Genomic DNA, 25832 nt, shown 5'->3' with positions numbered 1-25832 from the left:
TCCAAGGTCTTCTCAAGGCCTGGCTATTCTACTAGACCTCTGATCCAGGAGCTTCCCTGGTATCCTTCAGGCAAATTCAATTCACCCTTGTGCTAGCTGGAATTGGTATCTGTCACCTGAACCTCATCCCCGGTTCTTGGTTAGCAAACATCACCTTCAAAGAGCTTTGAATGCTCTAGATGAGGTGAAAAGGGTCAGTAAGTGGCTGAACTTCCCATGTCCAGAGCACCATGATTGTTTTGCAGAGGAGGAAGGGAGGAGAAAGCTTTACCGTCATGGGATGTCCCAAGCAGGAATCCTACCAGCTCAACTTTCCACTCAATTTTCCCCTTGATTCACAGACTCAGCAACTAGAGAGAGTTCTGCCAACACAGTAGACTTTGAATTATTCCTTGTTAGCTTGCATTCTAAAGCCGTGTGTCATCTGCTAGGAAAAACCACTAAGCAGGTCCCATTCTTCACCGCTGGCCTAAAGCTATCCAGATGCTTAAAAGAATGAGGAAGTGAAAGTCACTTTCCCCGATATCCCAGAGCACAAAGAAGGGTGAATAAATGGTTTTCTTTGTGACTGTTTTGTGTATGTGCATATGTAAATGTAATGATAGTATATGCATGTGTGCATGCATGTGTGTGTGTGTGTGTGTGTATGTGTGTGATGTGTGCCTGTGTGAGTGTATTTGGATGCAGATGTGCTCATGTCATGGTACATGTATGGAGGTCAGAGGACAACTCTGTAGAGTTGGTTTTTTCCTTCTACTCATACATGAGTTCCAGGAATGGAGTAGGCTCTTTTATCGGCTGAGTTGTCTCACTAGCCCGAGTCTGTCTTTTTTTGTAATTGCTGCTTCTTCTTCTGGGTTCACAAGCTTCCAGGGATTCCCCTGACTCTGTCTCCCACCTCACCATAGGAATTCTGGGATTGCAGAGGTGTGCTACTATGCCAGGCTTCACATGCATTCATGAGACTCAAGCTCAGGTCTTTGCCTATGTAGTCATCTGGTCTGTTCTTCAGATTGTAGAAATCTGGTCCATTCTTCAGGTTGTAGTCATCTGGTCTGTTCTTCAGGTTGTAGTCATCTGGTCCATTCTTCAGGTTGTAGTCATCTGGTCTATTCTTCAGGTTGTAGTCATCTGGTCCATTCTTCAGGTTGTAGTTATCTGGTCTATTCTTCAGGTTGTAGTCATCTGGTCCATTCTTCAGGTTGTAGTCATCTGGTCCATTCTTCAGGTTGTAGTCATCTGGTCCATTCTTCAGGTTGTAGTCATCTGGTCCATTCTTCAGGTTGTAGTTATCTGGTCCATTCTTCAGGTTGTAGTCATCTGGTCTATTCTTCAGGTTGTAGTCATCTGGTCTGTTCTTCAGGTTGTAGTCATCTGGTCTGTTCTTCAGGTTGTAGTCATCTGGTCCATTCTTCAGGTTGTAGTCATCTGGTCCATTCTTCAGGTTGTAGTCATCTGGTCCATTCTTCAGGTTGTAGTCATCTGGTCTATTCTTCAGGTTGTAGTCATCTGGTCTGTTCTTCAGGTTGTAGTTATCTGGTCTGTTCTTCAGGTTGTAGTTATCTGGTCCATTCTTCAGGTTGTAGTCATCTGGTCCGTTCTTCAGGTTGTAGTCATCTGGTCCATTCTTCAGGTTGTAGTCATCTGGTCTGTTCTTCAGATTGTAGTCATCTGGTCCGTTCTTCAGGTTGTAGTCATCTGGTCCATTCTTCAGGTTGTAGTCATCTGGCCTGTTCTTCAGGTTGTAGTTATCTGGTCCGTTCTTCAGGTTGTAGTCATCTGGTCCATTCTTAAGGTTGTAGTCGTCTGGTCTGTTCTTCAGGTTGTAGTCATCTGGTCTATTCTTCAGGTTGTAGTTATCTGGTCCGTTCTTCAGGTAGTGGTTATCTGGCCTGTTCTTCAGGTTGTTGTCTTTAGGTCTATTCTTATCCTTTTAGTAACTTTCTTACACATAATACAAACAAAAGAAATTGATGTTTGTTCTCACTTTACAAATGGGGAAACAGGGGATTGATGGGACTAAGGGTGAGGTCAGAGGTCACAGGAATCTTGATTCAGGTCTACTAGTCTTGTTGTCAAGCTCCCGATTTTTCTACTTTCCAGAAGTTTTTTTCAAGAAGAAAACAGTAGGAGCTGAGTTGGGGCGTGGGTGAATACTGTCACACCCCTTAATAAATGACTCCACAGCTTCCCCAGGTATCAGGATGCCTATTCTAGCACCTGGCAAAGAGAAAAGGTATGTTAGAGATGCATCTGTAAGGAATACTTCCCAAAGTGTCACACACACGCGCGCACACACACACACACACACACACACACACACACACACACGGTAGGTTCCCTTAGTGTGTAAATTTGAACCATTTCCTTTCTGGAATGATACCTCAGAAACTTCAGTGTGTTTACAGAGTACTATGACTGTCTCAGGGAATGATATAATATGCCAGCAGTCAGATGATGCCCTGGGTGACTGTAACAAAGTATTTCTAAAGTACAGAAGTAAAGTGCAGAGCGGAATTCACTTCTCTTTCATGCATCCAAGCCCAGAGCAGTGGCCCAAGACTGGCGACTCATATCTTCTAAGACGATGTGATGGTACCGAGCTCTCTTTCATGCATCCAGAGCAGTGATCCAAGACTGGCAACTCTCATACCTTCTGAGATGGTACCCAGCTCTCAGTTTTCTCAAGCAGGGCAAGGTAGGCTGGACAATGCTAAAAAATATGGTGGCTACACATATCTGTGCTTCATCCCACTGGCCTGACTTTGATTACATGGACCACTATAGGTTGGACCTATGACCTACAATGTCTCTCAAAGGTTCATATGTTAAAAGTTTGCCACTCAGAGCTGTGCTACTAGGAAGTGATAGAACCTTTAAGAAATGGAGCCTAACACGCCTTTAATCCCAGCACTCGGGAGGCAGAGGCAGGCGGATCTCTGTGAGTTCAAGGGCAGCCTGGTCTACAGAGCCAGTTCCAGGACAGGAGATTATAATAAATAAATAAACAAACAAACAAATAGAGACACTGTTTTGGGGTTTTCTGTTCTATGCTGCTGACTTAAGGCTAGCAGACATTCAGCTTGCTAAGAATGACAACTCACTGCCACCTCTGCCTTTCAAATCTGGGGAAAACCAGTTCATGGGAGCTATTACGAGTAAAACCCAGGAGCTGATTGTTAAGAAAATAAAAAATGATCTCTTCTTCTGTGTCAAAGAAAAGTAAAAGAAATGGGGCCTAGTAAGAGATGCTGGGTCACTGAGGACACTCCCTGGAAAGGTACTAAGGACCTGGTGTATCCTTGTTATCCCAAGCCATAAAGTGCATGGTTTGGTTTGCCTGCTCTGTTACTGCCATCTTCCATGTCCACCAGTGGCCTAAAAGCAGTGTGTCCTCCCGATCACAGACTGAAACTGTGATCCTAAAACTGTGAGCCAAAGGAAGCTTTTTTTCTTCATAACTGGACTAGCTTAGGCATTTGTTATAGTAGTGGAAAGCAGATTAGTTCCTGGATATTTGGGATGCACATAATATAATACAGACATGAGAGAGGCTGGGAAAGACAACCTTTATTTAGACGTCCAAGTGTCTGGCTGAAACCCTTGAATCAAGACTCCTGCATTCTAGTATCAAAATTCATAAAGGGGGTGCAAACGCTAAACCATCAGCAGTTTCCCAAAGGTATATATATATATATATATATATATATATATATATATATATATATATAAAATCTCTCAAGACTTGTGTCTTATTATATATTGCATCAGCCAGGGTAGGAGATCATGCAGCATCAACACCCCACTCACCCTGTGCTAAAACAAAAGATCAGCAGTTGGGTTCTTAGACACATCCACAGGGGGAAGGCGAACTTGTCTACCCTACTCTTTGGGAGTAAGCTTGATGATGCTCTTGAGCTCATCTCTTGGAGGATGATTGACCACACAGATTAGACATGAGCCACCCAGCTAAGATCCTCCAAGAGCATCATCTCAGCCAACCCAGAGCCAGCTGCAAGCCTGCAATGGACCCAGGAGAGCCAAGGCCAGGCTGATGACTCACAGCTAAGTAAATGTTTGTTTTACGCTTGCGTTTAGGGTGGCATAAGACATGCAAGAGCCAGCGTGGTTATTTAAGCTTAAAGGGGATTTGCTAAAAGGTTGCATCCTTGAGAGACTCAGACACCCCGTGTCTTTGCCCAAATCACACCATGGGAACTGGTTTGTCAACTATACTGTTGTGCCTGCCACTGGGGACATTACTGCAGCTGCACCCTGACCTGGGCTGTATGTAGCTGCTGCCACAGGGGATAGTGGTCCCAGGAAAGCAAATGGACCTGTGATCGCTGCCACCTATCCACGGAAGCAGACCATACCCAGGTGAGTCATTCTACGAGGTGTCAAACACAAGGGCAAGGGCACCGAGTCAACAGAGCCATAGGCCCAGGCATGGGAGCCCCTCTCTGGCACTAGGCATTTACCTGTTCACAGATCATAAGGAGGTTCAGCACGGTCCTAAGACACGGGCAAAACCTTGTCACCAACCCTCACTGTAACATTTTCAGTCACCCCAGCGCCATCCAGCTTTCTCTGAAAATGCAAACACAGTCTGTCCCCTCATATTGTTCCAAATGGACGGAGAGAAAAGACTAGAACTTTATGTTTTACGTAAGGTTAATTGTTACCGAATATTAGTTGAAGATGTGTTACAGCCATTTATGCTGTGGAATGTTTGTTTAATGATGCAAAGATGCGTTGCATTCTTTTAGGCTGCATTTGTTTAAGTCTGTAAAGCTGTGTTACTTTGCCTATTTAAAACACCTGATTGGTCTAATAGAAAGCTGAACAGCCAGAAGCGAGGCAAGAGAGAGAAACAGGCGGGGCTGGCACACGGAGAATTAAATAGGAGGAGAAATCTAGGCGTAAGAGGGAGCAGGGCTTGAGGAAAGGAGAGGAGGCACCAGGGGCCAGCCACCTAGTCACACTGTCAACCATAGCAGAAGGAAAGAAAGATATGTAGAATAAAGAATGATAAAAAGCCCGGAGGCAGGATGTAGTTAAAGAGAAATGGGATAATTTAAGTTAGAAAACTGGCTAGAAATAAGCCAAGCTAAGGCCGGGCATCCGTAAGTAAGAATAAGTCTCTGTATTTATTTGGGAGCTGGCTGGTGGGCCCCTAGAAGAGTAAAATAAATAAATAACTCCAGTTAATCATGTGACAGTGTCCAGGCACCTGGCGGTAGTCTCTCGTCCAGCAAAATCTATAAACCACCATATTTTTTCTGACAAAAAGAAGCTTGTGGAAGGAAAAACAAAGTGATTCACTGCACTTTGGTAAACTGGATGGACTGGGCTTGGTCACCTTCTCTGACTAGAAACATTAGTGTTTCCTTCAGGCCTATGACATGGCCTTTGCTGGCCAGGGGAAGAAGAAATCATCCTTTACAATGGTGATGATAAGCGCCCATGGTCTACCAAGTACAGGGCTTGGTGCTTCCCATGGATTCGTTTATCTATTCTTTCCTACCATCCTAGGAACGAGGCAGCACTATAGTCCCCATCTTATAGCACAAACGGAGCCATGTAAGAGATTTAGTAACTTGACAATGCCGTATCACAGGTCTATGCCCTTGTGCACAGTTAGGTTCCACAGTGTGTGGTCCAATGGTCATGGCAGGGTGCCTGACCTATGGATGGAGACTGCCTTGCAATTGACTTCTCCCACCCAACCCCCCTCCCAGATGAACTATTGATCACGCTGGCAAGTGCTAGAAGCCTGGGGGATTCGGAAAGGAACAGCTGTGCTATACCTGGGTGACACCAAGGAGAATATCATGCTATAGGTCAGTAGGACTTGCTACCTGCCATTCCACATCACTGCAGCTCAACTATCAGAGCCACAAGACTGGAAATCTGGCCCACGAATGAGTAGGCCTCCAGCTAGGATTTGGAGGATCAAACACTCACTCAGCAGTTTCAAGTCAGCAGAAATAACTGGTTAGAATTTCCAAGGCATCCTCTACACACAAAGGCAAAGCCAATCGGCCTGAGGGAGCTGTAGTACCTTTTAGCCTCTTCCCCCCTCCCCTGGTAATTTATTTCTAGGCTTCTTTTTATATTAAAACAAAACAAAAACAGGCCTCAGGTTTCAGGATCTGCTGAGGGAAAAGAAGCGAGGAAGATTATCTTCTTTGTTCTAATAAACACTCTCTAGCATCAAGGAACTTATTTCCTGACCCTCCAGTCCACACTGGGAAAAGGGCTTGTGTTTGCATTTTCCTCTTACAGGGAATGCTCAGTTTCCCCCCCTTTGACACTGACACTTTCACTTCCTTTGTTAGGGCTAAGCGGCCCACACATGGGTGGACTGGACGGCACTGCCTCTTTCAGGGCATCTCGAGACCTGTTTCCAGAGGAGCCTAGGTGGAGAGTTTCTTTTCGTGATGACTGGGCTATTCTACCCACCACTGTTGAGGTGAGTGATTATCATGGATCCTTTAATATCTTCGGTTCAAGGTGTGTGTGTGTTACTGGGCCCAGAGCCCCTGGCCCCACACATACTAAACATTCTACCATAGGTTTCTGCTCTTGGTTCAAGAGATAAGTAGATTCCTTTTTGATGTTCGTATCTCAGGATGTGTGGAATAACCATCCCCTTTGCCATGAAACCTCTGCATGGAATGTTCTATGGTCTCACCGTCTCTTTGACGGGACCGTACAAGGCGCAGCTGAAGGCGGGGAAGGAGCTGCAGTAGCTGAGCTGTCTGTTCTTGGAGCGGCTTCTTTCTCCCTGGCTCTCAAAGCCAACAACACAGCCTCTGCCTCAGAGTCCTTTGCTCCCCACCACGCTCTCCTTTGAGACACGCTTCCTTCTCCTTTATGTAGCCTCACAGAGACGCGCCAGGAGTTTTCTGGAGCCAAAGATACCCACGGTCCCTCAGGGTATGTAAAGGGTAGATGTTTCTTTTTAAATAAGTTCGTCTCAAAATGCACCCCGGAAGGTGAAACCAAGGAAGAGGGCTATTTGCCTAAAACAGGTCCCTTTCGTGAAGCCCTTGAAGCTGCCAGGCTAGATGAAGGACAAAAATGAGTTGACCTTGTATCTGCTCTCAAAATGTAAACTAGTCATGATATTCTAGCATCATTCATTCATTCATTCATTCACATGTTTACTATACAATTGCTGAGTGCCTACTGTATACTGGGTATCTAGGGAGCAAAGCAAGTGTTTCCCAAGCGGTGAGGGAGTGAAGTAAGAACACTTGAGAATGAGGGGTGAATTATTTACAGACAGAGCAGGCAAGGGTGAGCTAGAAACGTGGGTTGTGACTGCATTCAAAATGATCCTGGGGTTTGCAGCGTGTGTATGAGAAGGAGAGACTGACAGACCCCTCTACTGAACATCGCTCTGATTTATTCTGAGGGTGCTGTGTTCACGCCAAATGCCTACCTTTCAACATTGAAGCAGAGACATTTAAGAAAAGCCAGGAGGGGAAATGAAGCTATGTTTTAAACAATGGAAAAGAAAATCAAAAAAGGAAGCATAAGAAGCAGAACAATACTGCACTGCAAAGTTCAAGGTCATCTGAGTGAGGTAGAATTCAGCAACTGTGAGTCAGAGCTAGCATTTTTGTTAGCTACATTTTCACCAAACAATAACGCATGGGTCCCTAAAATTTTCTGAAGATTAAACTCGGGACTTTTGTTTTACATGATGTATGTTCAAGCAAGAGGCAGGGATCTCTGAAGAACCAGTGCAGTGAGGGGGGGCACACCGTTAATCCTAACACTCTGAGGCACAGGCAGGCAGGTCTCTGAGTTCAAGACCTACTTGTCTGTGTATCTTATTCCAGCCAGGGCTACATAATAAAACCCTGTCTTAAAAAAAGAAAAGAGAAAATAAGGAGAGGAGAGGAAAGAGAGAGAGAGAGAGAGAGAGGGAGACGCAGATTTGAGTTTAAGGTTGCTGTCAGTACCACTAGGCTGCAGATAAATCCTTAATGCTTCATTTCTTTGAGCCTCAATTTTACCTGCTCCTAAACTGAGGATGATAACACTCTCCACTGGAGCTCAGTCTTGCTCCAAAGATAGGAGGTGTTGTGCATAGCTCACTAATGAGGTACCCAGGGAACAGGGGCTGGGGTAGCTATCCTTTGGGTGGTGTTGGTGGTTTATAATGACAGGATTGAGTGGCCTGAACAGGACACTTAGATACAGAGAACCTGCTCATGGGTTGTGACTCTCCTCTTAGTGACTGTGTGGTTTTTTTTGAAGGCATTTAGGCTTAAAATTCTGAGTTGCCTCATGTGTAACAGTGAACATGCTTGTGCCTTCCTAATTTTATTTTGATGCTCACTTGAAATGAGTCTTAAATATAAACATTGTGTATAAATCTGTCAATACTAGGTAGCCTTTGAAAATTAAGCTTGTTGGCTAAAATTTACTCTCCACCCTAGACAGAGAGCATACACAGTAGGGCCGGGATTGGAACCGAGGTGGGACTCTTAGCACTCTTCAGAAGACTCCCAAACAACCATGCATTTTCCACATCCACCCTAAATCCTACAGTGAGGGTGTAGGGGGGAAGTCTCAGCTCTGAGGGGGAAGGGAGCACTGAGCAGGCTTACAGCGAACAGTTCTGGAGGGCTGTCCACCTACGGGTGACAGAGTAGAGGATGAACAGCCACTGTGTTCAGGTAATTCACCAGAGTCAGCGTCCAGGGCCCACTAAGGCAGAGGAAGAGGAGCGGATGACGCGCTCCACTTCCTCTGAGCTTGACAAAGGAGGAAACCAAGGCTGAAGAAGAGAGGCTGCCCCCCCCCCCCCCCCAGAAGACCCACACCGAAAGCGCAGAGGGCAACCTGCCACCTGCCTTCTGCCAGGTGCGAGCGCATCTCCCCGGCCCTGCTGCTGGTCTTCATAGGGTTGGTTGTACAGCTTGGGCTATCTGATCTCCACAGCGTAAGTGGGGAGGAGCAGAGAGCAAGCCCAAAGCTGTTGGCTGAGCCACAAAACCTTTCGGTAAAAGACTGCAAGACAGCAGGGGCCTGGAATCAAGAGCTCAAGCTTCCTCCTACCCTCTGCATGCAAACAGGGGTGGAACTAAATATCTTGCCAGGCTTGTGATATATACAAACAGCTCCTGACTCACAAAGGAAAACGACAAGAGAGCCTGTACATCCAAACAGCTGCCGCCATGCGCTGGCCCCCGCTACCCAGCAGCTGCCGTGAGCTGGGTGGGGGGAAAAAAACAAAAAGAAAGAAAGGAAAGAAGGGAACAGGAAAAAAATTCTTGGGCCATTTGCAGATTCCACAAAGTTAAGGCAGAGGACGGGAGGAAGCTGTGGACACAGAACTAAGGAAGAGAATGAACTCTTGGGATCCATCCTCAGCCACCCTGGTGACTGACTGGGCTTGGCTCAGAAAATCCCATCCCAGGGCAGACTGCTCTCCTTCTCCCATCCACACAGCTAGACGCTCACACAGGTCATATCCTGGCCTCACAGCAGTTTAGGAAGAAGGAAGGGAAGGAATCAATCAGAATGTCAGAGTTCTTGAAATGTTACTCTCCTTTATGACAGTTGAAACATCTACCTCATGGGTTCATACCAAAGGCAAAATGAATCAATAAATAAAGTCCTTCACACTCTGAATCTGGGCATATCGCCAGTCTTGAAGTTTTTTGAAAGAAAAAATAATCTTTTTATAAAGACTCCTATTTTACAGATTAGTAAGTAAAGGTTCAGAGGAGTCACATGATTATATAGGCCTTGTAAGTTAGAGGTGGAGCTGGGTTTCAAACCTAGGTCTTTAAAAATCTCACAGCCTTTACCAACGGTTGTGAAGAGTCCTACCCACCCAGCATAGGAGATTGGGGACAGGTGATATTGGGGGCAACCATTAACAAAGTAGCAAGAATCTATCCCAACAGAGGGTTTCCCTACTAAATGTCAACTGAGCTCTGCTGTACTCGGGAAATGGGAATTCTGTCTGGAGAACAGGGTAAAGTTAGTGCAGGAAAATCTGCGAGTGCTGATCTATAGCCGAATTTCTGGAAAAAGCCCTGTTCATAGGCAGGAGATGTGGAGTGCTGGCGCGCGGGAGGGGGGGGGGGGGTGTATGTGGAAGAAGGAAATTTGGAAGGAACCACCAATGAACTCTGTTCCAGGTAAAATTTCATTTCAATATAATCACACACCCTGGAGACAGAAAATTTTGTTTCTCCACCTACCTCTTGCAACTCACGCCTCCTGATAACTCATTAGCACCCTTAGTAGGAAAGGGATGGGTTCCAGGCGTGTTTGTGGGTCTGTGGGAAGCCTAACACTTCCGCTGCCTTGAATTCCCTGAGGGAAACAAGCTGCAACCTCTGCGCTTGCAATCAACAGGACACGTATACTCCCCGGTTTCTTTGAGGGAACACTGTTTGGGCAGGCGGGAATGGCAAAATCCAAAAGATGTCAGAAAGCTATGTGAAAGTCGCCGAGCCCCTTGGTGAATGTGGGGTGCTCCCCAGTGCCGCTCAGAAAGTGCGGGGCGCGGGGGGGGGGGGGCGGATAGAGACTGGAAAAGTGCTTGGAAATGAACTGTGGGACTCCAGCGCTCGACAAGTTGGGAACTGCGCTGTGGGAGGAGCCAGGGGAAAGACCTGCTGACCCTTCAACACTGAATGAACTCACTTTTGAACCGAAGGTTGTTTGCTTTTTTTTCTTTTCCTGGCAAGCAGAGTATCTATACCTGTGGCTTCAGGGTGTTTTGGTTTTTGATCCCTAGAAGGTTTTTAGTGAGAGCTGGTTGCTGGACTCAGAATTCTGACTGCTGGTTTTTTTTTTTTTTTTTTGGTTTTTCGAGACAGGGTTTCTCTGTGGTTTTGGAGCCTGTCCTGGAACTAGCTCTTGTAGACCAGGCTGGTCTCGAACTCACAGAGATCCGCCTGCCTCTGCCTCCCGAGTGCTGGGATTAAAGGCGTGCGCCACCACCACCCGGCTGACCGCTGGGTTTTGAATCTGGTTTTCTGTGGCTCACGCCAGGCTCTTTCTTCACTGACTTCTGCGTCAGTGCCCCTGTCTTTATCGTGTTCAAGGAGAAGGTATTCCTTACAGCGCTCCTAGGGGGACAGAGTTCATGTGTGCTAGGTCCATCCCCTGACACTGGCATGGGGCAAACTCTCCAGTCAGATGTAGCTCTTGCCACCTGGACAGTGAGCTGTGAAGCTCTGGCCTCTGGGAACTCCAGGCAGCAGAGATGTGTTCGAACTGGTAATTCTCAGGGACACCCAGATAGGCAATTTTTACAGATGAGTCACATAAACACATTGTGTTGTGTCTTCATCTGTAAGGGGACATCGGATGCTGGATTTTGAAGCTTCTGTTGTTAAAACGACTGAGAGACTTGGAGAATGGCCTCAGAGAAGACTTCTCTGTGTGCACTAGGCCTTTGGGAAACGGGGTGTGTGTGTGTGTGTGTGTGTGTGTGTGTGTGTGTGTGTGTGTGTGTGTGAAAGCAGGGCAGGGACTGGGAAGTTCAGCAAGTCAGGCTCTTTCCTCTAACAGTTTCCCAGTGTGATGAAATTCCAAGTTTTCATCTCCAACAGGTAAAGACACCAGCTCCTGAAGCCCAGAGTCGAAGGAAAACTCAGCTGAGTCTCAGGGAACAATGCCTTCTACAGACCCATGTTTTCTTGGCCCTGATTTCAATTCTGGTGGAAAAAAATTCCCTGAGGCCTACGACAGCTGAGCTCCTGGCCTGGAATTCACAAGTGGAGAAGGGGAAAATTATACCCTGAGGCTTGGAGGGCGCCTGCCTGGGCAGCCTTCATTCACATAAAGGCTGGTTAGTGGGCCTGCCACCTGTCCACCTCCAGCCCCCGGAGCCAGGATGCCCGAGTGAGAGAGGGGGTGTGGGGTGTGAGCTCAGGGAGGCTGCAGGAGACGCTGAAAGGAACCTTCAGACAGAAAGAACAGAAAGAGGTCACTGCATCACCTCCCACCCCTGCTCCTCTTCCCTTCTGGATGACCTTTACCCCCCCCCCACTCTCTCTCTCTCTCTTTTTTTTTTTTTTTTAAAAAAAAAACAACCTTCAGGAAAGTCCCCGTGTCTAATAAAATTGTTGACCTTTCGGACTGGTCAAATAGTCATGCCATGAAGGGAGTTCCCCGAGGTCAATGTCCCCATCTGGGTTCCTTTAGCCTACTCACCTCCACTCACCGGCTTACAGAGAGTAAAGTCCGTGTGTTCAATGCACCACCAGACACCATTTGCTAGGGTCTTCGAGGATGCCCCTTAAGCCGAGGCTTAGCTGGGAACCCTGTTCTCTTATTTCGCATGGAAGTGCCCCACCCCCAGCATCTCGTCCTTACAGTCCCTCCACCCTGTCTGAGACCGAGGCTCCCCTGTTGAAAGGGGAAAGTGTCAATCATCTTGGGGGCCTCACTTTGAAAGCCAGGGGTGCAAAAATCATGGCAGGGTGTCTCCATCTTGCTTCTTTTCCTTCAGCTTCAAACGGAAGCTTGTCTGACCAAATGCAGGATGCCAGTTAAACAGGAATGCTACAGAGGCAACTTATCTAATAACTAAATATTTCCTGGGGTAGACTTACATGTTGTATAACCATATCTTAAGTATTACATGGAAAATACTTTTTTTAAAAAATGTCATTCCTAGGACATTCCCGTTTCACTGGGCATGTGTGTTTTGTATTTCAGAAATCCAGAAACCATTTTTAAGAATAATTCCACACCACTGACTTTCTGAACCCTGCTTTAAAGGTGGGGAAATGGGACGAGGGGAGACTTTATGTGTGCCTGGAACCACTGTAATTTTGAGTGGCTGGGTAGATAGAGAGAGAGGAGACGTTCCCCGAGAAGCACTTATTGCAAGACCAGTGATAGCTGGACAAAACCACCTGAGGACCCCAGACTTAAGCTGCAGGATGGATCAAATGCCTGTGGAGGACTCCAAGGCCCCCTCTAAGACAGTGGTTCTCAACCTTCCTAGTGCTTCAGTCCCTTAATACAGTTCCTCGTGTCATGGTAACCCCCAATCACAAAATTATCTTCCCTGCTACTTCATAACTGTAATTTTGCTATTATTATTCATCATAATGTAAAATCTGTATTTTCCAATCTAAGGTGGCCTTAGGTCTTACATGACCCCTGTGAAAGGGTCATTAACTCCCAAAGGGGTCTCCACCCACAGGACAAGAACCACTGTTCTAAGGAGTCTGGGGGGGGGGGGTCCTTGTACGCCATGTTTTTAAATAACGTTGATGCTCAATGAATGACTTTCGTGGTACTTGGTAGCTGACAAGCTGCTCTCCCGAAGGCTCTCAGACTCAAGAACCTTCCACACCACGTTGTGGCACACGGAGGGAGTACTTCACCCATGCAGAAGGACAGTGGCAAATGAGGTCACGGCATACAGCTCCACACAGCTTCGAATCCAAATGTTACATTCATCTAATGCATGAAGGAAACAAACCCACAAGGACTGGAGAGGTTGGCTGGCTGGAAAAAGCAGCCAGGCCTCTCTTGGCTGGCTAGCCTCCCAAGCTCAGCCTGTGCAGCCTGATGCCTCCCTTGAACCAGGCTGTCCTGCCAGACCTTAGAGATAGCGCTCTATGCTTCTGTTGGTGTTGTTTCAGGGAGGCAGAGGCCTTGGGAAGAGAGGAGGAAAGGGTGCCCTGTGAGACACTCAGGGGAGCATGGATGACCATCTCCCCTCCCCTGGAGACAAAGTACTCTTTATTTTGCTTTCCTTCCGAGCCTGGGGATAATCTGAGTTTGCACACAGAAGGCCCAATGGGGTATAGAGAGCTCACCAAGGTCAAGGGGCCTCTCGGCCCTGAAGGTAAATTTGCCATAGCTCTGGGCATCGGGGAACATCTTACTCTGTCTCCCCAACCCGAGGATGCAGCCTTTCTGTCCAGTTCCTCAGACAGAGCCAGGGGAGGGCGGAGTATGGTAACAGATGATTTCTAAAGAGCATGTGAACTGAGAAAGTCAGCTGTCTTGTAATTACACTTTGGGGTTTTTTTCTGGCTGAGTGATAAATCCTCATTGCAGAAAGGTTTGAAGATCCTGAAAAATCTACCCATTATGGGTGAAAATTACCCATAATCCCCCCTCACAGAGACAGCTACTCCCCTGAGATTATGGTGTATTCCCTAAGAATGTATGATGAATATAATTGCTCCTATGTTTCGTCTGTTGCTTTGCACTCGGCTTCCCCAAACCTAACAAATCATAATATTTCCCTCACGTCGGGGAAACGCACATCAAAGAGTGCTTTGGTGACTCTTCAGGGAGACACACTGAAAATGGCTGTCATTTATCTAACTATACTCTTACCTGGACTTTGACATTGCGCCCAGTGTTTTCTCTGATAGAAATAATGGTTGCCAGGGACTCCACCTATGTTTCTGTCAGACCCTTTGGCACCTGTTCCTTCCTGTCTAGAAGCTAACCTAAAATGGTATCTGTCCTGACTAAGGGTACGTGTCTTCTCGTGTGTTTAGTCTGGACTTGCTCTGTACAAAGCTCCATGTTTTCCAGAAGTTCCTAAATGTTGCACTGTTATTTTCTGTCACTGAAGAGGCTGTGCTTTCTTCCGCTGCTGGTTTAGCAGGCAAATGCGGCTCTGCAGTCACCGGCCTGTTTCTCTGGAAGCATCTAGGCTGCTCAAGCCACAGCCTGGCGGGATTCTGTTCCCGCAGGCAACAGCTATGTCCCTGCTACGAAACTCAGCTTTTAATTAAACCTCTGTCATTTTATTTATCAATAAGACTCAGGAGTTAAAGGCTGGGGTGAAAACCTGCTAGCTCAGAGAGGTTAGTAGCAACCGGCTGACATTCTGTCTTTGCTGGAGTCTCCAAAAGAGAGCATCCTTCGACTCAGTCAAAACAAAAAAACCCATGCTACTCTAAGTCCCTCCCTACTACTTCCCGTGCATCTCTCTTTTCTCTTACAAACACCCTACAACTCTGTATGATTGCTTTCCATCAACTAGTTGCTAACTCAGCCTCCCGACCCAAGGTGCAAATACAAACTCAGGGTTCACAGTGCGATCAAATGTCCCACAGCAGTACAAGGTGAAAAGCCTCTATAGACACTTCTAGAACAAGTCCCAGTCAAGCAGAGGTGCCGCTGTTACAGCAGAGTCTCAAGACTGACAGGCCCAGGCTGGTGGACTCGGACTACTCTTTAAGAGATAAAGAAGAAATCCAGGGACCAATTTCAGGCATCAGAATACTCACTGCAACAGGGCCAGGATGATACAAGTCTTGAGGATGTTGCTACGGGACCACTGCTTGCTGATTTACTTAATGACAATGTTGGGCTCCAAATTCCCTCTAAAAGACAGTCTTAAGTGTTCTCAACTTGGACAGGGCTGGCCTTAAAAATAAACAAATAAGTTACATAAGCCCAAATTTTGGAGGCTTGGGTTCTGGAAGCCAACGCTGGGGCTAGGATGAAAGAATTCACCAGCCATCTTGTGGTTGGGCCTCACGTGCTATTTGCTGTTCGTAGGGTGGAGCAGTTGGGAGATTCGGCTTCCAATTTGAAAGCCAACACCCATCAGGGAAAAAAAGAAAAGGCAAGCGTAACTGCTGGCAATGATGCCAATCTATCTGTTCTTTCTCTTCCTGCCAGTGTTGGATGTTCTGGGAGGTTCTATGGTCTTTGAGAATATCATCTTTTTGCTTCAGTACTGGCTGCATTTGGGGGAAGTGAGGTGATTGTGGTGAATTACTTTTTGAAGGCTTTTAAGGCTTCTCTGGGAAGACAGATGCCAAATTCCTCACAGTCACTAGGGTGAATGGAGCCCACCCGTGTCCAGGGCTCTGGTAGGGCACGGAGTCGCCCTGAATATCCAGAGTAGTGTGTGCAATGCAATATCCCAGGAGTCCATTCATGCAATGGTTTATGCAACACAAACCTGCAGGTCTTAGGAAAGGGAACTGCCAAGGGCCTGATGGAAACCATTAGGCAATGTTGGGGCTGGGATTTGAGGACAAAGTGTTCCCGCTTGGTTACTAGCACAATTGGGGGGTACTGGGGTTTTCAGGAGGTGGGCCTAGTGGATCACTGAAGGCATGCCCCTGGAGATGATCGGGATCCCTGCCCCTTTTCCTCCTTGCTTTCCGGCTGCCATTAAGTGAGCAGCTTTGCGGCCTTGCCACAGACACAAAGCACTGGTCAACTGACCATGAACTCAAATATCTAAAACCACGAGCCCAACAAACCTTTCCTCTGTTCAACTTGATTGTTGTGTGGGCAGTCTGTCATAGCAACAGAAGGCTGATTTACATAGGCAGCTATAACAAAATACTATACTAAGCCGGGCGGTGGTGGCACACTCCTTTAATCCCAGCACTCGAGAAGCAGAGGCAGATAGATCTCTGAGTTCGAGGCCAGCCTGGTCTACAGAGCAAGTTTCAGAACATCCAAGGCTACACAGAGAAACCCTGTCTCAAGAAAACAAAAAAAGAAAAGAAAAGAAAAGAAAAAGGAGCACACAAACAGTCATAATAACCTGAAAAAGTTTAATGTCTGTCCTGGAGTTCAGTAGAGCACTAGAAAATGCTAATGTCTGCCCTAGGGTACAGTAGAGCACTAGAAATGCTAATGTCCTCCCAGAGTACGATAGAGCAAGCACGCCCTTGTGTAGTGAGTAGGTCCAGTCAGGATTTGGCAGCAGCTAGCTTCCTGGAACCCAGGATGATTGTGGCCTGGGAATCAGAAGGATTTTCCAAAGTCGGAGAGTGTAATGGTTTTTCAAATAGTGTCTGGATTTGTGTAAAACTACAGGCTGGATCCGAGCAAGTTCCTACTGTGAACCTCTTGTGGGGACAAGGTTTGTCAGTTTGGACAGATAGCTCCTCCCATAAAAAGCAGGGCACACCAGTGGCTATGTTTAATACGATGATGACTTGTGCTTCAGAATAATGTGTGTTTATACCTCTCACAAATGGAGAGACATTCCCAAATGTTAACAGTGACTATCCCAGCTGGCAGAATTACAAGTGATATTTTTCTCCCCTTTGCTTTATCCTGTTTTAATGAAATTTTTTACAATGAGTATGCATTAATAGTCAGAAAATTTTAAGTTTTTTTTTTATATTAAAAATACTCCGGTGTTATTAGATTGGTACAGATAAAATACTGTGAAGCTTTTTAAAAAATAAAATAAGAGCTGGGTGTGGAGACTCATGCTTCTAATACCAACGTTTGGAGTACCAAGAATTCAAGTAGCCAGGAAGAGGACCATGAATTCAAGACCATTCTTGAAGGGCTACAGAGTGAAGACTTGTCACTATGCTCCCCTAATACACACACAAAGGAAAAAAATACATAGAAACAATAGTTAATTTTTTTTTAAAATGAGATTAAAACAACCAGAAAAGAGTGTTTGTTGGCCACTTGCAGTTCTGGAGGAGGACACTCACTGTGACTTTTCAGGCATTTACTGTCTTTTTCTTCCCAATTTCAGTACAATGAGACTATTATTCTGCCAGAGCATCAGGGATGGCTGAGGGCCACAGAGGTTAAGTGACGCGTCCAAGGTCACACATCTCAGAAGGAGAAGAGCCAATATTGAAAACCAGGACATCTGCCTTCTGAGGTTGTAGGCAACTCCATATGAGACTAGGAGTCAGCAGAATGGTGGTGTCTGGATTCAGCCTTGAAGACCCAGGATTCAATGAAAGACCCTGGAGTCAGGAAGGAAATACAGCCAAGAAAGAGGCAAAAACAGCCAGTAAAACGTCCTGGCAAGCTGGGTAGCAGTGCTAGACACAGTCCCCCAAGGGTTAAGCATCCCTTGTTCAAAAAAACAAAGGACTGGAATGAGTGGGTATGTAGCTCACTTGACAGAACGCTTGCCTAGCAGGCACAAAACCCTGAGTTCCATCCTCAGCACCACACAAACCAGGCCTGATGGTGCTTGCCTATGGCCCAGCCTTACCTACTTAATTGTTCAAGACCAGCCTGAGGTGCATGAAGCTCTGTCTCATTTGCTACCTGCAACTGTGGTTATATGTGATGGCTGAACCCTGTTGAGCATCTTGCTTCTTTCAAAACAACAACCACATCATCCTTTTCTCTCCCCAAGAGCAGCCCAGAAAGCACACCTTGGCTCAGTGTGCAGCTCAAAGGAAGGAATAGGTGGGGAGGTACTGTGCAGTCTACAGAGGCCTTGGAATAGGTGAGGAGGTACTGTGCAGTCTGCAGGGGCCTTGGAATAGGTGGGGAGGTACTGTGCAGTCTACAGAGGCCTTGGAATAGGTGAGGAGGTACTGTGTAGTCTACAGAGGCCTTGGAATAGGTGGGGAGGTACTGTGCAGTCTGCAGGGGCCTTGGAATAGGTGAGGAGGTACTGTGTAGTCTGCAGGGGCCTTGTAATAGGTGGGGAGGTACTGTGCAGTCTGCAGGGGCCTTGTAATAGGTGGAGAGGTACTGTGTAGTCTGCAGGGGCCTTGGAATAGGTGGGGAGGTACTGTGCAGTCTGCAGGGGCCTTGGAATAGGTGGGGAGGTACTGTGCAGTCTGCAGGGGCCTTGTAATAGGTGGAGAGGTACTGTGCAGACTGCAGGGGGCTTTGCCAGCAATCAGAGAGAGCAGCCCTTTGCCAACTAGGCCACACTGCTCAGTTCTGCTTGGAACCAGGCCTCAGATGCATGCTAAAAGGATAAATGAGTTTTATGGAAACAACATTCGAGGCTGGTGTGGAGAGAGGCAGAGAGAGCACTGTGCCACTGGGACCCAGAGTCGCTGCAAACATATTTGTTTAAGCTAAGCTTTAAAGAAGACTGACCAAATTCTCCTTGGCTAACTTTGAACTAAGTGAAGAGGAGGCTCAGAATAATGCTTGCATCTGTAATGTAGAACACTCATTTCAGAACAGTGTGGCGTTCTTATACTGCAACAACCACCAGAAAAATGTGCCTGCTTGTCCTTCCGCATAAATATGGACTGAATGTCTATAATGTGGAACGCTTTAGAATAGGAATGAGTGAGTTCCACCAGTGTGATGTGGAAGCAGGCACGGTGTGATTGAGTCGATGCTACTGTTAGCACAGGCCAAAGTGGGTTTTTTTTTTGTAGGTACCCTGACATGATATCTTTTCCCCAACTTTCTTCAGTTCCTCAACAGCCTACCATGGCCTGCAAGTACCTCTGCCCCAAAACTCTAAAACATTAATTATCCAATGAGTGAAAAATGTGTTTTCAGTGGTAGCAAAGATTTACCCATGCATTTCCAGAAACTCTATATCACCAAGGTCTTGGAGGCTGGCCTGGCATCCGCATAAGCTCATATCCAGAAAAGCAGGAAAAAAAAAAAGTTTGATTCCTGAGTTATAACCTGCACACTGCTCTGTGTGGTGCTGGGCCTCCGACAACACATGCTAGATGAATGAACGAGCTTTATGGAAACAACATTCAAGGTTGGTGTGGAGGGAGGCAGAGAGAGCTTGGGGTTTGCCTTTGTTTGTTTGTTTTGTGCTGGGAACTTAATCTGGGAGCTGTGCATGCTGGGAAAGAGTTCAACCACTGAGTTATGTCCGCAGCCCATCTGATTTATACCTTTTAAAACAAAATTCAGGAGCGCCTCAACTGTGACCCTCATGTATTCTGACACATGCTCAAGACTGCTACTTGTATCTCTAGATCATAATGAATATCTCCCCCACTTCTCTCAGTATTCCCTCCTTCCAGTTTTCAATTTTTATAGATTACTATGTACAGGCCAGGGAAGGGGGAGGAATGAGCTCTCAGGTTCTCGTGGTAGCTGTCCCCCTCATCCAGTGCTGTCCCCTCATCCAGTGCAGACATGTCTTCCCAGTGCCACTGCTGGACCTGATCTAGTTCTTTAGAATCAGCTTTACTCCACAGTTCTGGCTTGGTTGATTTACTTTGCAATGCTGGGGACTGACCCCTGGGCCTGCTGTCACATGCAAGGCAAGTGCTTTCGGCACTGTGCTGTACCCCAGCTCTACCTTTGATCACCCCAACAAATGAGACAGCTAGAGGGTAACAACTCGATCTTCGTGTGGAAAAAATAAAGTTATGGGAAACTTTGTATTAGCATATCTTAAACCTACCTAGTCATGGGCTTCCAGAGGATAGCTGCACACATGTGCATTTTTTCTATATTCAGCCCTGTTGTCCTGTCCTATTCCTATCTCGCTAAGATTCCTCCTCTTCCCTCCAGTCCATCTACTTTCATCCATTCACTCATTATTTATTCATCTACTTTTAATAACTTCCCAGGTTTCATTAGGGTTGCTTGCAGAGTCCCGGCTTAGTGGTTATTGTAGGGATTTGGCCTCCTGACATAACTGAAAAAACCGTGTTTCGCTCCTCTGACACCCATTCCTAGTTACTGCTACTCAGGGAGGTGTAGAGCCCATGAGACCCTGCGTGGGGAGATTTTAAAACAGATTTAAGCCTGGTCCATGGTGTAGGGGTACCTGGCCACCTCCTGTGTCCTCTCACCAAGACTCACAGCCCATCACAATTTATCCAAACACTTCAGAGAATGTGGCAGACGTCGCTTAAGAGGAACCATGGCCATAGCAATGGAGACCTCTGCACTGGGTCCAAAAATGGGAGCAAGAGATTGAATGTGACCCCAGCTATAGCAAAGCAGAGAATTATAGTCAGAGAGGGTGGCGGCAGCGGGTATGGGGGGAGGGTTTGGAAGGGGAGCAGCTTAATTAGACCAGCTTAATGGGACTGCAGCTGGAAGGGGGCTGGAGAAATAATCCATGAGGGTGGCCAGACTCCAGTGGCTGGGAGTTTGGATAAGCTGGTCTAGCAGGATTCTACACAGACAGCGAGGAAAGGGTCAAGGTTATGGCTCAAAAAGCAGAAGACTAAAAATGGGCGGAATATGGCTTTGGTCAAAGGAGAGCATCGAGCCCAGGGCCAGGCTGTGGGACTGCTGCAGCTGAGTATGCTGGCATGCCCTGAGTCACTCTAAGGTGGTGACGGTTTGTCAGGAGGAAAGATAATAGATAGCAAGCAAGCTGTAAAGGCAGAGTTTGCTTCTGCTGTTCTGGGGGTGTATTGTGAGTGTTTTAAGAAGGGGGTACATCTTGCAAGTGGGTTCCTTCTGTAACCAGAAGGATACTGAGGGTGCCTTCCCCTCTCTACTTTCTTGACTTCTCTATTCACAGCCTCTCCCTGTGTCAGAATCTTCAGCGAAATCATTTGGGAGACAGCGGCCGGCGGTGGGGGGAAACAGCTCTTCCACGGAGCTGCCCAGGGCCACTTTGTTTTCCTTGCTGTAAAGCACATCGCAAGGCCATCTTTGCCCAGGCCAAACATCTGAAATTAGAATTATGAGGTCTGATGCAGGAGGCCAGGAAAAATTTCTTGGGATGGTTTGATGCTTTCTGGTTTACAGCTTTGTACCAGCGACCTGCAATAGCAATTACCCAGCCTTCCTCAGCTCCTCCATCTCGCCTTCTGAATAAGCCGTTATACAATGACTCAGAGACCATGGCAGCCTGTGTCAAGAGGGTCACCGGATTCAATTCTCTCTCCAAATCAGCCCTGGGTTCTTAGCATCCCCACAAGTGAATGCAATCTGCCTCTGGGCTGGACAAGGGCTGGGTACAGAAACAGGAACATGAGTTCCAAGGGCATGTCGGGACAGTGGAAACCTGATGAGCCTCTGCAGAGGGCAAGGGATAGAGTCGTTTCATCCTGCTTCCCTGTGAAAAACAGATCAATGCAAAAGGAGTCCCAGCTCTAGCTATTAGTGTATTAACTGTGTGATTCGGGAAGTTTCCGGATAAGGAAATCAAAGCTTTCTGTGCCTTGGTTTTCTTGTCTGCTTGTAACATCAGCACCTATCGCGTGGTTTATGCAACTTGTAAACTAATTGTAGTATGGATGCTGTATGTGTGTTGGATAAATACACTTGAAAAGAATCGTGTTTAAGAAAATCGAGCAAAGTCATCTAAAGATCCGTATTGACTGGTCATGCCCTATTACTCTCTCTTGTGACCACTCTTTCTTGCAGAGGGAGTCAAACTGGGGCACTTTGAGGCCAGCTTCTGGGGTCAAAGTCATTTTTGACTCACAGACATTTTCCTGGAAACTAAGTAAAATTTGAAAATTTTTGGCATTGATACTTACTTTACAAAGCAGGGCCGTGGTGACGTACGCCTTTAATCCCAGCACTCAGGAGTCAGAGGTGGGCAGATCTTTGTGAGGCCAGCCTGGTCTACAAAGTGAGCTGTAGCCAAAGCTGTTACACGGAGAACCCTGTCTAGAAAAAACAAACACAAAAAGAGGTGTAAAAACTGTAATTCTCATATGTTGTTTAGACTTGACTTTATCTTTTCAGTTTTAAATTAAATGGCTCCAAAGGTTTGAAATAAGTTAGACCATTTGATAGTCAGAAGGAAAGCCCATGGATGTTTTAGGTGAAGTTTGTGGATTTACTAGCCAGGCAACACCCTAAGAATTCACTGCCCACAATGAACCACCTGGAAAAAACAACAACAATACAAAAGAAAACACCACATACACAAGCTTTGCTGTTAAGTCAGACCATCTCTTGACAGAGACCATTTATTATTTATTATTGTTTATTTTTGAGTGCTCATTATTTATCTTTATACTTGTGGTATAATTTTCTTATGTGGGCCCCTCACTTACACCCTTGTATGCCTGGCCACACTTTTGTGCATTTTGGAGTTTACCTGTCAGTCCCATGTTGGGCGCCATTTGTCAGAGACCATTTTCAACAAAAATACCACTTGCTAGAGAAGGGGTATGGGGATGAGAAAATGTTAGTAAAGAACATGAAGATACGAGTAAAAATAAGATAGAAACATAGGACAGTATTGGAAGGGAGTGCCAGTGAATACCAAAATTGCCTGCATTTAATTTTCCATACACTTGTATACCCCAATACCAAAGGAGGAAAAAGGCAACAAAAGACTTTTTTTAACACGATACAAAGGACAACAGTTAATTTCTTCAACGCTTTGAGATATCAAGTCATTAGCATTCTGTTGTTTATGCAGTAAAGCCACCCTAAACCCAGTATCCCAAGGCAGCCACTCCCAATTTCAAACCTCCTGTTTCAAAAGAAGGAGCAGACGTATGCTTGCATATCCCGACCATCTGTCAGGGTAGAGTGGATCTACCTGTATGAGCATCTTAAAGTCAAAAGAACCAAGTAACCATGCCCTAGGTCAGGATCTGTAGCCCTGGTTGTTATCAGTTTTGTGCAACTCAAACTCTCTGACCTTCAGACAAGGTGGAAGCAGGCTCCCACTTTGGGGCCTCTACAGTCTCTGTCTTTGCATCTTTTCATCTGTCCTTTTGTTTCTTTTCATTCTCCGTCAACATTTTAACCCAGTATTTTTGTGGTAAAGTATTTTGTTATCCATGCTATCTCACTCTGAGATGCATATATGAGTCTATGGTCTTCTAATTGTCTATAATAAACATTTATGGGGCAGCAAAATGGCTCATCAGGGAAAGGCCAAGAGTGACAACCGGAGTTTGATCCTTGGTGCCCATGTGCTAAAAGGAGAGGGTCAACCCCCATAAGTTGTTCTCTGACCTCCACATGTGTGCTATGGAATGAGCATGCCTGTATGCACGTACACACACACACACGGAGGAGATGAACAGAAAAAGGTCTTAAAACATTTTTGTAGGTTTAAGTATTTGCAAAATTATTAGTTGTACACAGTTGACAAAACCTAGCATAATTCTTTTAAGCTTTGAAACACAGCCAGGCATTCTTCAATGATGAGATACATTTGGAGAAATATGTTGTTAAACAATGCCGACATAAAAATATCAGCGTATTCTCCACAAACATATGTAGTGTATCCCATACATACGTCTGCTATATAGCCTCACCTCTTGTTCCTAGGATGTGAACTCCATCTTGCATGCTGTGGCATATGGCAAGTGCTTGTGCATCCAAACGTGTCTAAGAGTGGGCCAGGCACAGGAGGAACACCGAGTAGTGGGGATTTTACAGACCCGTTAGCAAGCTCAAGAGACCATTGTTGCATACACAGTCTATAGGCATTAACCAGTCAGTAAGTGGTATGACTTGAAATTATACTAAAAGCAATTATCAGTGCACCTCAGAGACCGATGGAGACACCTCCTTGAACTGGCTCAAGTGTCCAGAAATGGCTGTTGCTGCCAGAAAGAGCAGCAAACTCCTGTTTCCCATGAGGGGACTGCAGAGAGCTGTCAGTCACAGAAGAGGTTGGTGAGTCAGGAATGGGTCTTCTGGTACTCCTTCTGCCCTGTGTATCCCAAACACACAGTTCTCAAAGGTTAATCAGTTTGATTAGGTCATTCTCCATTTGCTTAAAGTAAATGTTGGAACCTTTCCACAATTTTTTAGTCATCTTTCTGAGAAGCCTCTGAAAAAACCACAATTACTAAGGACCTAATCCTTCTCCTCGGGGACACCTTGTTAATTCTGTCTCAACAGTTGAGCAAAACAAATGTTTTATTTATGTTTGCCTTTTATCAGTGTGCTCCACCAATTCAGGGGGTGGGGAAGGGCGGGTAGTTTTATTCTTTTTGTTCTTGTTACATCTAGGAACAATTGGTCTGGTTCATCCAGCTGATAACTGTTCAATCACATGAATTAATTTTCAGGCCAATTGGCCAAATGAGATACAGCTTCTTGTTGTTGGAAGTATAGCTTCATTTCTCAGTTTATTTTAATATTCATTTTGAAGAACATTCTAGAAGTCACTGAGGAGAAAGTTTCAACATGCATCATAATGAATGAACGTCAGGTTCACACTGATGGAGGCTAATGGAATTGAGTCTGTAAATACAAAACCGGACTGAAGCATTGCTTCCTGCTATTTAATTTGTGAGAGAATGACACACTGTGTTACAAAATCGTGTTATTTAGAAGCCAGAAATGTGGTAGAAGGCAGGATATTCTGTCCTCAAGCTGTGAGTGTCCATACAACTCTGTGTATAACTTTGATGTTAAGTAGGAGATTGCGTTCAAAGTCAAAAATGCTTTCAATTGCCCTATCCTCGGACATTTTTTACACAATAAAGTTATTTAATATAAAAATAAAACATACATGCATCACACTGAGACTAATTAGGGCAGCATTTATCAACACTTCAGAAGTACAGAATATGTAATTTCATAGAATCAGTCTTAACCAATAGCACGCACTATGGAAGATAACAGAATTTGTTTGTGTGCCATTGGTGGGCAAGGGGGCCAGGGCTGGGGCCTGGTTCAGGGGGTAAATCACTTGCCACATAGATGCAAGGGCCTGAGTTTGGATCCCCAGGAAGCCCATAAAGTAGGAGAGGGTAGCGTCTTTGACCCTAGAGTTCCTGTGGCGAGGTGAGAGGGAAGCCAAGACAGGGGAGTCTGCAGAAGCAGGTAGGCTGGTCTATGATGCAGCACAGAGCAAAAGGCTTTGTCTCAGATGAGCTCGGGGGTAAGACTGACTCTGAGGGGTTTCCTCTGACCACCACCCAAGCTCCATGTTCTACACACACCTGCTCACACACACATCATACAGATCATAGGAGGTTTTTAAATTCTTCCCATTTATATGCTTTCTCCAGGGTATCCTGGGCATCCTGGTGATCCTAGGAAATAGACTGGCTATACTTAGCAAGACTCTGTTCCATTCACTGTTGCCAGCTGTGTCATCGGGACTTCAGAGAGAAGGACAGATTCTACTGATAAGGAATTAGACTTTTCTTAAACACACAAATTCCTTACACACACACACACACACACACATGGGTGGGGTAAAGGTGCCATTTCTAATCAAATTCAATCTCGGGGGCAGT

Source organism: Microtus oregoni, unplaced genomic scaffold, assembly GCF_018167655.1.
Source record: "Microtus oregoni isolate MIOR12 unplaced genomic scaffold, Mior012 000021F_ref0000039, whole genome shotgun sequence".
Lineage (NCBI taxonomy): Eukaryota > Metazoa > Chordata > Mammalia > Rodentia > Cricetidae > Microtus > Microtus oregoni.
Note: the sequence above shows the minus strand (reverse complement) of the source record.